At 35.3% G+C, this 13,317-nt stretch overlaps 1 long non-coding RNA gene across 2 annotated transcripts; it reads left to right on the forward strand.

Moving 5' to 3' along the window:
• Positions 1-7,222: 7,222 nt before the first annotated feature.
• LOC149176887 (uncharacterized) lies at positions 7,223-7,933 on the forward strand. Of its 2 annotated transcripts, none has more exons than XR_016258679.1 (2): positions 7,223-7,420; positions 7,640-7,933. It is a non-coding gene; the product is annotated as an uncharacterized LOC149176887 (long non-coding RNA). The 2 variants fall into 2 exon arrangements; XR_016258680.1 differs by lacking the exon at positions 7,223-7,420 and adding an exon at positions 7,464-7,552.
• The last annotated feature ends 5,384 nt before the right edge of the window (positions 7,934-13,317 follow it).

Below are 13,317 nucleotides of genomic sequence, written 5' to 3' on the forward strand. Positions count from 1 at the left end.
ATCAAGCATAGCACGAGCCATTTGTTGGACTGTTTTGTTCATTCTTTCCACAACTCCATTTTGCTGAGGAGTTCTTGCTGTAGAGAATTCTCTTCTTATCCCATGTTCTTCACAGAAATCGAAAAATTCATTTGAAGTAAATTCCCCACCTCTGTCGGATCTGAGGCACTTAATTTTGTGACCTGATTCATTTTCAACCAAGGCTTTGAAGGATTTGAATTTTTCGAATGCTTCATCTTTGTGCTTCATAAGTCCTAACCAGACAAACCTGGAGAAATCGTCAATGAATAATATCAAGTATTCTTCTCCTCGAGGTGTTCTTTTCCTGAAAGGACCGCATGTATCTGTATGTACTAGCTCAAGAGGCATGCTAGCTGATCCTTCTTTCTCTGGAAAGTTAGTTCTGGTTTGTTTTCCAAACTGACATGATTTGCATATGGTGTTGTCAGGAATTTTGATATCTGGAAGATCGCGAACTGCCTGATATTTGCATGCTTTCCTTATTTGTGAAAAGCTTAGATGTCCCAACCTCCGATGCCATAACCAGTGCTCATCATCCTTGCTCAGATAGCATTGTTGTTGTCCTTCTTCAAATATGTACAGATTATTTGGAGTTCTTTTGCCTTTGATCACTGTTTTACCTGTATCAAGATCACGAACAAGACATCCATTTGATCTGAATATAACCTCGGTTCTTTGATCACACATCTGGCTGACACTTAGAAGATTATGCTTCAATCCATCAACATACAAAACATTTCCAGCCTTGACCTTTTCTTTTAACTGAGCAATTCCTTTTCCTTTTATAGTTGCAGGAGTATCATTTCCAAAAGAGACTTTCTTTCCCTTTTATAGATTAGAATAAGACTCAAGTTTTTCTTTATCACCTGTCATATGCTTCGAACATCCACTGTCAATGTACCATAGATTTTCCTGTCCCTCTGCATAAAATGCTATCCCACATCTTTCTGTTTGAGGTTCCTTTATTCTCCATGTTTTGGTGCTTGAGGCTTGTTCCTTTTTCTGCTGAAACCTGCTCCTGCATTCAGAGTCTTCATGACCAAAGTTATTGCAAATAGAACATTCAACTTCATTTTCAAGAACTGAAAAGTTGTTATAGGTCCTTTTTGTAATCCCCGTCATACTTCTTTGTTTTTGAGCTTCCCTAGTCATGATCGTTTTATATGCAACACATTGAGCTACTTTGTGACCAAAGTTATGGCAAGAAAAGCATTGTCCATTGAAGAAACTTCTGCGGTTATCGAATCTACCAGCCAATTGATTGTAATTTCTATTGTCATCTATTCTTGAACCAAATTGAGAAGATTTTACCTGTGGCTGGTTGTAGCTTTTGTTCACCCTTAAGATGGATTTCCCTGATAGTTTCTATTTGTAATTCGTCCCTGCTTTACCTGATGATCTTCATTGTGCTTTTGCTCATTTCTTCTTGCTGCATCAAGATAACTTTTTGAGGTGGATGCTTGAGAAGTTTCTCCATTATAGCCCAGACCTGTCTTGTTTAGTGGAGACCGCTGCACATTGATAATCTCATCCAAAGTTTCATATCCTTTGACAAACTTGAGATTAATAGCTTTTGTTTTCTCAATCTCTTTTCTAAGACCAACAATTTCACCTTCTAATTTTTCAAGATGTTTTTCCTTTTCATCAATTTGAAATTGTAGAGTATCAATGATCATGTTCTTTTCTTCTATACATCTCTTGAGTCTAGTAATTTCATCATAAAGGTTATCCACATCTATAGCATCCATATAATCATCATCTTCAAATGCCATTAACAACTTATATTCATTACCTTGTTCATCTTTATCACTGTTTGATAGACCATCACTATCTTCATGAGTGTAGTAGCTTTTCTTATTTGCATTCTGTTTCTTGTTCCATCTAGCAGGTTCCTTTCCTTTATCCTTATAAGGACATTTTGCAGCATAATGACCTACTCTTCCACAAGCAAAGCATTTAAAAGGTAACTTACCTCTGAACCTTCCAGAACCCCTTTGAAGATTTCTGACAAAATTTGATTCTTCTTCCTCTTCTTCTGGGATGTGCCTCGCTTCATAATAATCTCCTTTGCCTGATGCCTTGAAAGCAGCTTCTCTTCTGTCTGATGGACCTCCCTTTCTCATTTCATAAGCAGTTAGAATTCCATGTAGCTGAGACATAGTAAGAATTCGTAGATTTTCCTTTTCTTCTATTGTAGATACTTTCGATTCAAACTTGGGGGACAATGATCTTAGAACCTTTTCAACCATAATAGCCTCTTTTATTTCTTCACCCAATTTTTTCATACAGTTAACAACCTCATCTACCCGAAGAAAATAGTTAGCCACACTTTCATCATTATACATTTTGAGAGTCTCATACTGAATTCTGAGAGTTTGAAGTTTAGCACGCTTTACCTGTTCATCTCCTTCATAGCTCGTGACAATTTTGTCCCATATCTCTTTTGCGGATTTATAGTGCATTACCTTCATGAATTATGATTGAGATATACATCCTAATAGAGTACTGACTGCTTTCGCATTTGTTTCATACTTCTTTTTCTCAGCTGCATCTGTAGGAGTAGCTGAAGGAAAAGCGTAGCCTGTCTCTACGATGTCCCAAACTTCTGTACCAAGAGATTGAAGATAGGCAGTAACTCTTACCTTCCAATAATTGAAGTTTGTCCCATCAAAAACCAGTGGCCTGATTGATGCTTCTCTCTCGTAGTTGCTCATGATGAATGATCTACCTTCAAGCGATCAAGCTTCTCTAAAGGACCTGCTCTGATACCAATTGTTGGAAATAATACTGAGAGGGGGGGTGAATCAGTATTATCTAATTCTTTTAATAAATCTTCTTTATTTGTTCTTTGAATTATTTTTTCATGTCAGCACCATAAAATAATGAGCATGAACAAAAGAAAACAGATAGTCACACTAAAGAACACAAGATGTAAGGTGGAAACCCAATGTGGGTGAAAACCACCTCCTGCAATATGTCTCTATCTTCTTTCAAATTAGAAACTCCTTTTACAATGGTTTTGTACTGGTGCAGTCCTTTACCAGTACGCAGGCTGCAACCTGCAGAGAGCTACAACTCTCTCTCGTTTTCCAGTCTCTCCTGGAAGGGAGCTACAACCCCCTACTTCTTTTCTTACAAGGACCACTTTTCATAAATTTTCAAACTGGATCCATAAGCATCAAATGTTCATCAAGTATAAGAGAATCACCCAGTCAATGATAGGACTAAACCCAGAACACAGCAATGATAAACAAAGATTTTAAGAGAAGTAAGCACCCTGCTCAACTGCTCGCCTGCTTATGTAAGTACCCTGCTCAACTGCTCGCCTGCTTACAGTACTCACCCTGCTCAACTGCTTGTCTGCTTACAGTACGCACCCTGCTCAATTGCTCGCCTGCTTACGTACGTACCCTGCTCAACTGTTCGCCTGCGTACCTCGCTCTGAGTCCATTGAACTACCTGCGGACCTCCGCACCTGCAACCCTTCTGTGCCTGCGTATGTACGCACCTGAAACCCTTCTGTGCCTGCGTATGTACGCACCTGAAACCCTTCTGTGCCTGCGTACCAGCGCACCTGCAACCCTTCTGTGCCTACGTACCGGCGCACCTGAAACCCTTTTGTGCTTGCGTACTGGCGCACCTGAAACGCTTTGTTCCTGCGTATGTACGCACTTTTCTCTCACTGTACCTACGTACCTTCGGGCATAGATGATTTCAAGACTTCAGAAATAACCCAGACAGTCAGATCTACAGATCTGAACATGCGCCGAAGAGATCTCGGTCCATCAGTAGATTCGCCTTATTTAGATCTAGACCAGATCTAGCCCTCATAAGATATTCAACCAAAAACATGCTTAAGCCAAATGATCTCCTTTGCTTTATATAGGAAAGCTCTTCCTTAAATCATGGATCAATACCACGAGCCGACACCATAATAACACAATACCGTCGGCTAAATACCAAGAGTAAAACATAAGAAAACCCCACATGTGAATTTCTTTGCCTTGAAATGTGTGCACTGGGGGTACGCACCTCCTGAACGGGATAACTGCGGGTATGTATGCACTTTATGTAACACTGACCTGCGTGTACGCACCTTATGTAAGGTGTACCTACGTACCCCTTATTTCTTCAATATTTGATAGCTAATCATCAATCTCTGCTGCTGACTTGAAGTACTGTGATCTATCACCTGAATGGGTTGCCATCAAGGACAACACTTTAGCCATAATGCCAACAATATCAAGCCAAACTTTACACCCAACATCAATGCCACAAAGATTTTTAATGTTAGAAGTTACCAATTTGGAGCAGGCTATAAGGGTCCACTATTATATCTCCCTGCATTGGAGTAGGTCATAAGGGTCCACTGTTGTATCTCTCTAGCATTGCAGTAGGATCATATATTCAGCCCGGGGTCTGGCCATACACACTAATCCATTATGGGTAAATCATAAATGGGATTATTACTCTATGTAAATGAATGTTTTGTTTTATGTTTTCTTTATATTTTTTTATTTTTTCTCTCTCCTCGTTTCTTGAATGCGAAACTTCTATATTTCGTTTCTCATCTTGTTCTCGTTTCTCGTTTCGTTTCCCGTTTCTGGTAACATAGCCTGCAGACTCAGTAAAGCCAAAATAGTGAAGAATGTTTCATATTGAGAATCTACTGCAGAATAAGCGTGAAAAAAGAAAAAAATAAATTTAGTCTTCACACAGGGAAATAAGGAATGAGCCTGAAACAAGACGAAAATAAATTTAGCCTTCACACAGGCAAATAAGGAATTTCAGATAATATTCAAACCAAATAAGGAATTTTAGACAATATTCAAACCAAATAACGAATTTCAAATAATATTCAAACCATAATTTTGTACAATTTAATCATGATCTTATACAATACACTAACAACTAGAACTCTAAAACGTACCTACAGACTCACTAAAGCCAAAATAGTGAAAAATGTTTCATATTGAGAATCTATATGCAGAATGAGCCTGAAACAAGAAGAAAATAAATTTAACCCTCACATATCAAAGGATGCACTATTACAAATAACAACCTATGTGTTTTCAATGCCTTCTTTAACCTTTTAAAAAGACTCCTATTTCATGCCATGGGATGAAATCAATCAAAATCTAAGTATTGCAAAAAATTAATGGTCTCAATACCTAGTAAAGATAAGAAAGCATTACCTTTCTCTTTAATGTTCTCATTCAAGCATTTAAAAGACTCCTTCTGCATGCCATATGTTGAAAATAATTATAATCTAGGTACCGTAAAACCTTGGTGGTCTTGGTACCTAGTAAAGCTAATAAAGCATTATCTTTCTCTTCATTGCTTCCATTCAACCTTTTATAAATACTCCTATTATATGCATGTGCTGATTCATTATCTTTCACTTCATTGCTTCCATTCAACTTTTTATAAATACTCCTATTATATGCATGTGCTGAAATGAATCAAAATCCAACTGGCACACAACGTTAGGATTTTATAAGTACTCTTATTATATGCATGTGTTGAAATGAATCAAAATCCAATTGGCACACAATGTTAGTAATCCTTTTGCACGGCAAAGTGAGGAAAGCATTATATTCTTCAATTAGGTTTCTTTGAGGGGGTTAAATAGTACATTTTTTGTTTAGGGGTCACTTCTAGGATACTCAAAATTAATTAAATGCCCAACAAGTAGTCCAGTCAAACTTTTAAATTAAAGCCACCCAACTCCGGTAAAATGTTCTAACTTGTTCGCTAGAGTTGACATGAGAATGGCCATATTCCAATTTGAAAATATCTCCTTGGACTAATCACGTGGATTTTTACTATACTCATTTTCCATGCGGAATTGTTACCATACTCATTTGCCATGTGGATATGGTTTTCATACTTCAAGCCAATTCTTGGATCCTATGACTTCCCAGAAAAGCCCAAAGAAAATTGATTTCAGAAAATTGATTTGACACTATTTTTATTTTAAATTGCATAATTTTAATATTATTAGTTTAATATGGAAATTAAACAAATAAGTTGAAATTGAAATGAAAGAGAAGCAATAACAAACTATTCACACAATGAACACAAAAACTACCTTGGGAAAATCATTACTTGTGTTAATCATTACTTGTGTTAGGTGAGTCATAAAGTGGAAGGTACATGAATACCTTGGGAAAGTCATTACTTGTGTTAGGTGAGTCATAAAGTGGAAGATACTTGAGAAAATCATTACTTGTGTTAGGTGAGTCATAAAGTGGAAGATACTTGAGAAAATCATTATTTGTGTTACATGAGTCATAAAGTGGAAGGTACATGGAATTATACCTTTGAATATTTTCAAAGGGAGAAATTGCGTAGGTGAAGGCTATAATGACGTATCATTGAATACGATAATGAAGGCAAAAATCCATGTAGTCTAATTTGCATGTTTGGTCTGTATTATGGGTACTTGTATTTTCAACAACCCTTCATATGATTTCCTTAGTGATTTTGGTGGAGTCCATTGAGCTTGTGAAATATTGAGTTTCAAACAGAAAATGTTGGATTTGGATTGCTTGAACAGTTCAAATAGTGGGAAGGGGAAGCTAGAAGAATAAAAAGTGAAAATAGAAGAAGGAAAGAGTCACAGGTAAGGATGGTAAGGCAGTTCCTATTTCAGACCTTATAGAAACATAAATGAGCGCTAAGTACCTGTGACAGGACATTCGTGCATCTGAAGGCATGCTACATATGCATGAAAGCCATACATCTCCATGCATATTCCGGCAACTCGATCACCCTACCTCCGGCAAGCTCCAGTATTCAATGTATCTGCGACCACTGTCAGACCTGTCCCGTCTCCTCCTGCAACCTCCGTTGGCTTCCTCGTCTACCACCGTTTTCCAAATTCCGTTTTATTTTGAATTTAGTAAAGGCGCTAAAGGAATTCAAATTTGAATTTTGAATTTGTAATTTCGTTCCGTCCATATTTTATTTGGTTAGAAGGCGGCTTTTTGGCTCGTGGTTCATGTTTGTTTGGCTCGTGGTTCATTCTGTTACTCCATTCTGCTGCCATTTATGCACCGACTCACACTTGTTGTGATCCACATCGTCTGATGCTAGGGTTTCAATAGTGTGGTCCAGGTTTCTCTAGGACAGTTAAGGGTAACCATCCTTCCCTCCAGCCCCATGAATGCACTGTTCCTCTACCTCCCATCAAGTTCTACTCTGCAACGTCTCGCTAGGTTTCCTCTTCAGTGAGCTTTGTCTAAATGGTAAGATCACTTACTGCTTTTCTTGGTTCACAGTTGTTTAGTGTCATTATGGTTTTGCTGAAGTATTTCATTGTAATCATTCTATAGCCACAATGGCCGTTCTCGGCAATGGTAACTCAACGACGGTGCAAGTTATTCCTTCCACAAAGGTAAATATTAATTAAATTTTTTTTTTTTATCTTGTATCTCGACAAGGTGTTCAATATTTTTCTTGCTTTCAATGGTCTTGAGGGTGTCAGGGTTCAACTTTCCCTACATAGTTCCTCTCTCAGTCTTTACAGGTATTACTCTTTTAACATTTCCCAAGTTAAGTATTTCAGGTGGACGCTCTGAGATTATTTGTAATATGTCTCTTTATTTGTTTGCAGGTTTGGAAGGATTCTTGATTTTCCTTCTTATTTTCCAGTGGTCAGCTCAATCCGTCCTCTATTAATTCCAAAATGTTCCTTGTTCTAGGTTAGGAGCCTGACTTGCATGGTTTACTGGCTCTCTGCATGTAGTCTTAGGTTGATGGGCCATCAAATATATCTCCCAATTACTTAAATGGATTATGTATATTTTTGGTTGAATTTTAACAACCATACAAAAATCCCTCTTGGGGTTTCTTTTACTTTTACTCCCCTTGAATGTTTCTATCACGGTCTAAGTAATTTTTTAGGGTATTTAAATGTGGTACTGTTACAGAAGTCAACATATATTTTACTCATGTGGATTCTTAGTATTCAAGTTTTGATTAAAAAAATGTATTTGCAGTAGAGGTTCTCTTTCCTGTTAGTTAAGAAACTATTTTTTTTCTTAAGGAATTATATGCACTGGGATTATCAAGTTCATATCAAGAATATTATTTATGATTCATGCATTTTGTACTCTTTCCATTTTATATTGTTGGTAAATGGTTAAGTTGTTTTCCTTCTTAAATAGTTACCATCTTGTTTTGAGTTTGATGGGTTTCCCCTAGACTCGTTCGAGGGTAATATTGTTCACCGTCTTCTATCTTGGCCTTACTTGGGATTCTTTACCCATCCATGATTCTTCTCTGTGGTAACAACAATTTTTTTTGGTAACTGCATAGGACATTGTTCTCTGTCACTTAGGGTTATATGTTTATATATTGGCTACAAACATTCTCTGTTCCGTATTGTGTGTTTTGCTAGCACATATTTTAGGAATTCGTTGCTTTTTTTACCCGCAATGCGGGGTGTTGGATCTCTGAGTTTCTTTTGAAATATTCACCTGCATGTTTGTTCTTATTATTGTTATTGTTTTAATCTTCTACTTATATAGATGCTACAGAAAAAAACCACATACATTTCCTCAGTTTGGTTCCACATGACTCTGGTGTAGTTACTTATTAACGTGGAGAGGGACTATTTTCCAAGGAATCCATTGGCTCACCATCGGAAAACTAACCATCGAAACCCTCTATAATTATTTTCAACATATTTTGGAAGTCATGTATCCTGGTACATGCAAGAATTAGTTATTACGATTATTATTTTAATTTTCAGAGATTTGTCTCCCTCATATTGCATTACTTGAGTCTAAGTTCTTCTTAATACCGACTCTTTCTTTTAATATCCAGAAACTCAACCAACATAGAGAGTTAATTTTACCGAAGAGAGGAAGTATATCTCACAAAAGAAGTCTACTCGCCAAATTTTATATGCAAATACAGAAAGGGTTTATGGCATATTCTTTACCCTTGTGAACATTTATTCTCAACAGTCAACTTGGTTTCTTTTTGTTTACCTAATAGTCATAAGAAACAATATACCAATCTGTTTAGACTTCCTTTCTTTTACAAGGAATAACACATAGATTATCATTTGTAGATACAGCTTGAGTGGGCCTAATGGTTAAGAGCATGTGTTTCCTCCTAAGAGGTCACGGTTCAAAACCAGAGGGGGGTAGAGTATGTATGCCTTCGTAGACTTAAGCAGTCAAATCGCTACACGAAGGTGGGTCCCCCAATTTGGTGTGGCTCGGCTGTGACCTTAAAAATGGATATTATTATTATTATTATATAAAGATCATGACAAAATTCAAATCAAAGTAGTTTCAGTTAGCCTCTAAAATAATAGAACCAAGGTGGGACTTTAGTATCCTCCCAATTATTTGTTTCCGTTAGCCTGTAAGAGAAGAGAACCAAGGTGGGACTATAGTATCCTCCCCACCAACGATACTAGCAATTATGTCCAAGTCTGCCCCTAAATCTCTTTAGTTTCCAAGATAATAAAAAACAACAAATGTTTTATGACCTCAACAACCTAGGTCCAATACAGAAATTCTTATAAGGTTTCCACTAGCTACAATCAACTCAAGTCTGCCCCTAAATCTCTTTAGTTTCCAAGGTAATAAAAAACAACAAATGTTTTATGACGTCAACAACCTAGGTCCAATCCAGAAATTCTTATAAGGTTTCCACTAGCTACAATCAACTCAAGAAGACCTCCGTTGCAATACAACTGCAGCTTGAACAACGTCTTGTCACAAGCACTTATTTTTCCTCTTTCCTCGGGCCACTTGTGGCCTCATCCACCTAAGAGATTTTTTTAATCCCAGGAAAAAGATAGCTGTCTAACTACCTAGAACTAAAGATTTTCCTTTTAAAATCTTTTCCCCTATAAAATAACAACACAATGAAATAATGATAAATATACTTTTGTTTTCAAGTTCGTTTACCAACCTATAACGAGTTACCATGTCTTTGCATAATAAAAGAAAGTAAATAACTATTATTTACATAATCAGTAGTGTCACACCATCCATTTGACAAATTTACGCGAGCATTATTCACTATTGTGTTACACCAATAAAAATATCACATTAAAATTTTCTTTTATCATCCGTTTAAAAGTACATTCTTAGCTCATCCAATTAACAATGTCGGAGGAAATGAAAAGTTTGTTTCCGCAAAGGAGAAAAAGAATGTCGTGGACAAAGATGTTATGCTTAAGAGAGAACTATTTTTGAAGTTAATACACCAGTAAATGACAAGAACCCATTAAGAGCAGTGTTAAATACTGAAATCTCACCTTTTAAAGGAGATGTAATTGACAAGAACCCATTAAGAGTAGAGTTAAATATTGAAATCTCACCCTTTAATGGAGATATTAATACAAAAGAATTTACCCTTTAATGGAGATATTAATACAAAAGAATTTAGAAACAAAATTATAGTCATATTTTTTTAATAAAGAAAAGCTTGTATTATTAATTTAAAATGTGTGAAATTACAATTTGAAAATATAAATATCAAATTTAAAAATGGTAAAATATTGAATTTTAAAATATAATATAAAATTAAGTAAAAGTACATATGTAATATTATTAATTTGAAAATTCATAATTAATTTTTCATTTATAGATTTTAGAATTATGTGGTTTATTTTGTAAATAATATATATATATATATATATATATATATATATATATATATATATAAAGTTTTGAATTTAAAATATCATTGGAAAATCTAAACTCTTTGTATACGATAATTATTCATTGTTAATTTATTTCATAAATCCATATTTGTCTATAAAAAAAATTACTGATTGAAAATCAATACTATTTAATTATTTTTAAACCAATATTATAACAAATTAAATTAACTACAAAAATATAATGCTCTATCTTAAGGAGGGAAAAACAAAAATTAACACATTTACCCATCTACGAATAATAGAAGTTATACTCTTTTACCCAAAAGGATTTTCGTTATTTTACTCATGTAAAAAGAAGATAATGATTACATTAAATTTCCATGTTACGCATTATTTAAACCACTTTCTTCAAAAGTTTTTTACAATAAATTTCCATGTACCACATTATTTAAACCATTAAATATTATTTACACTTTCCTTGAGTATTAATAAGTATTGTAGCTATAATTGAAATTATAAGTTTATTTTATTTATATTTTGGGAATATTTTTCAATTATATCTATGTTAAGTATTGTTTGATAAAATTAATAATTTTATATTTTTATATTAGATATTTTAATTTATTTATTTTGAAAACTTTAACATATTTTTACTATTTATTTTATGTATAATTATTGTATAACTATTTTAGGATGGATTGTATAATCCACAATAAGTGGATGTTGTATTATCGCTATCTTACTAGAGACTCAAGAGAGTAGACATGGAAATGCATCTTTCCAAATGAAACATTTACTGCCCCTCCCATGGTTTTATATGGCTTTTAATTGTTTTATGATGGTGGAGGATGCTCATTTCGATATTGGTTTAATGTGACATTTCACTTAGGGATTTATCATATCTTGGTTGGGATTGCTATGTTTTTTTTGGTCACTAAATGTCCCAGTTTGGCCTAGCCTTCGCATATGTATTAGTCATTTTAGAAGGTGGCAAACACTCATGCTACATGGTGTTATCATCCTACATAGGAGAAGAACTTGTTTTCACATGGAAAGAGATTTACAATGAGTTTTATGGTTCCTCATGAAAAGGTTCAGTTCTATATAGCCAGTGCCACATTAAGTAGTTCCTTAGACTTCCTTTATAGATCTTCTAGTTCTAATAATTTTGAATTTTTGTTTCCCTATCTCTTTGGGTAAACCAATTAACCCTTTTTCTTTTTCACATCAATTGTCTAGAAATATTATGTGGTTGGGATTGGGGAATTCTATTGGGAATCACGATTGTCGTTAAACCAAAACCTGCAGGTGTTAGTCAGATCGCATCACCAGAGATAAGGATCCACGAGAGGCTGTTAGTCCATGTCATGGAACACTCAAGGAGCGTTGGTTTATCGAATGTCCAACAAATTCCTCTCTGCCCTATGTCACAAACTCATATTTCCCACCACCCTAATTGCATCTTATGAATTTTTCTACTTCTAACTCCTCACACAATCTCACATATTCTAGTATTCCCTATTCCAATCCTCACAAATGTGCCTAGTTTGTAAATGCTCCTTCCCCAACCACTCCATGCATTTACTTTATCGATCACTCAGCTCAAACATGGAAAAGTAGTTTCTTCATAAATATGCCCTATCAACAAGTTTGAAGTCGCAAAGGAGTGGTATAGTTCTAAGAGAAAGGTGGCTCTCACACCCAATAATGGGTTGAGTTGTATAATTATGGTGATAGAATTGCAAATGCTTAAGAAATTTTAATCTAAATCAAGATACATAATTCTACTCTACTAATCTGTGGAATTTAATTCACAATTTAGAACAACATTCACAAACATGCAATAAGAAAAAACACACATGCACAATATTTTTTTCTAGGGGAACCGAACTGGGAAAAACTCCTCAAGACTCTTTGTATTAATCAGAGGACTAGAGATGTATTATAATTCCTTGCCCTCTCTAAGCACAACCTGCAAGTGAATAACCTCTGTCTCTACTTAATGAGAAGCTCTAACCCAGACTTAGTCAATTTCTTCCTCTTCTTGAGCCCTTATTTCCTTGCGCAAATCTTGAGGGATTAGCACCTATTTTTAGGAGTTTTCCTCCAATTGATTGTGAAATTCCCAAGGATTGATCATTTGGCTACATGCAACACCTGTACACTCAAACTAGTTTATAACTGCTTGTTACATTGCCTTGGAATCTCCACCACAACTGGGGAACTTGAATTCCTAGCATACACTAGCTATTTTGAGATGATTGATTAGTTAACTAGATGATCATTGAGTTAGACTACTATCCCACTACACAACTGACCTTCCACTATTTCCATTAACTATTAGAACTAGTTTAAATGAATACAATGGGATATAACTGAACTGGATTACTAAAATTTAGCAATCACGCATGCTTAACTGAACTCCAAGACCTCCTACTCGAATTTACTAAGCTAACTAAGTGACAAGAGCCATGTCACACAAGTTAACTACCTCCAAGTTGTTTGTCGATGTGGAAATTCAAATTTTCTCAATTTGACAAAGGCAAAGTCAAATTGATACTTTCTTGCTACACTTCTCAACACTTTCTCTTAGCAAGAAAGGGATTATCAGCCACCCCCATCTTGCACCTATGGAATTCAAACTTCCCTCTTGACAAAGCCTT

This window comes from Pinus tabuliformis, chromosome 4_1, assembly GCF_031772625.1.
Source record: "Pinus tabuliformis cultivar Carrire ecotype Pingquan chromosome 4_1, CPIR1, whole genome shotgun sequence".
NCBI classification, from domain to species: domain Eukaryota; kingdom Viridiplantae; phylum Streptophyta; class Pinopsida; order Pinales; family Pinaceae; genus Pinus; species Pinus tabuliformis.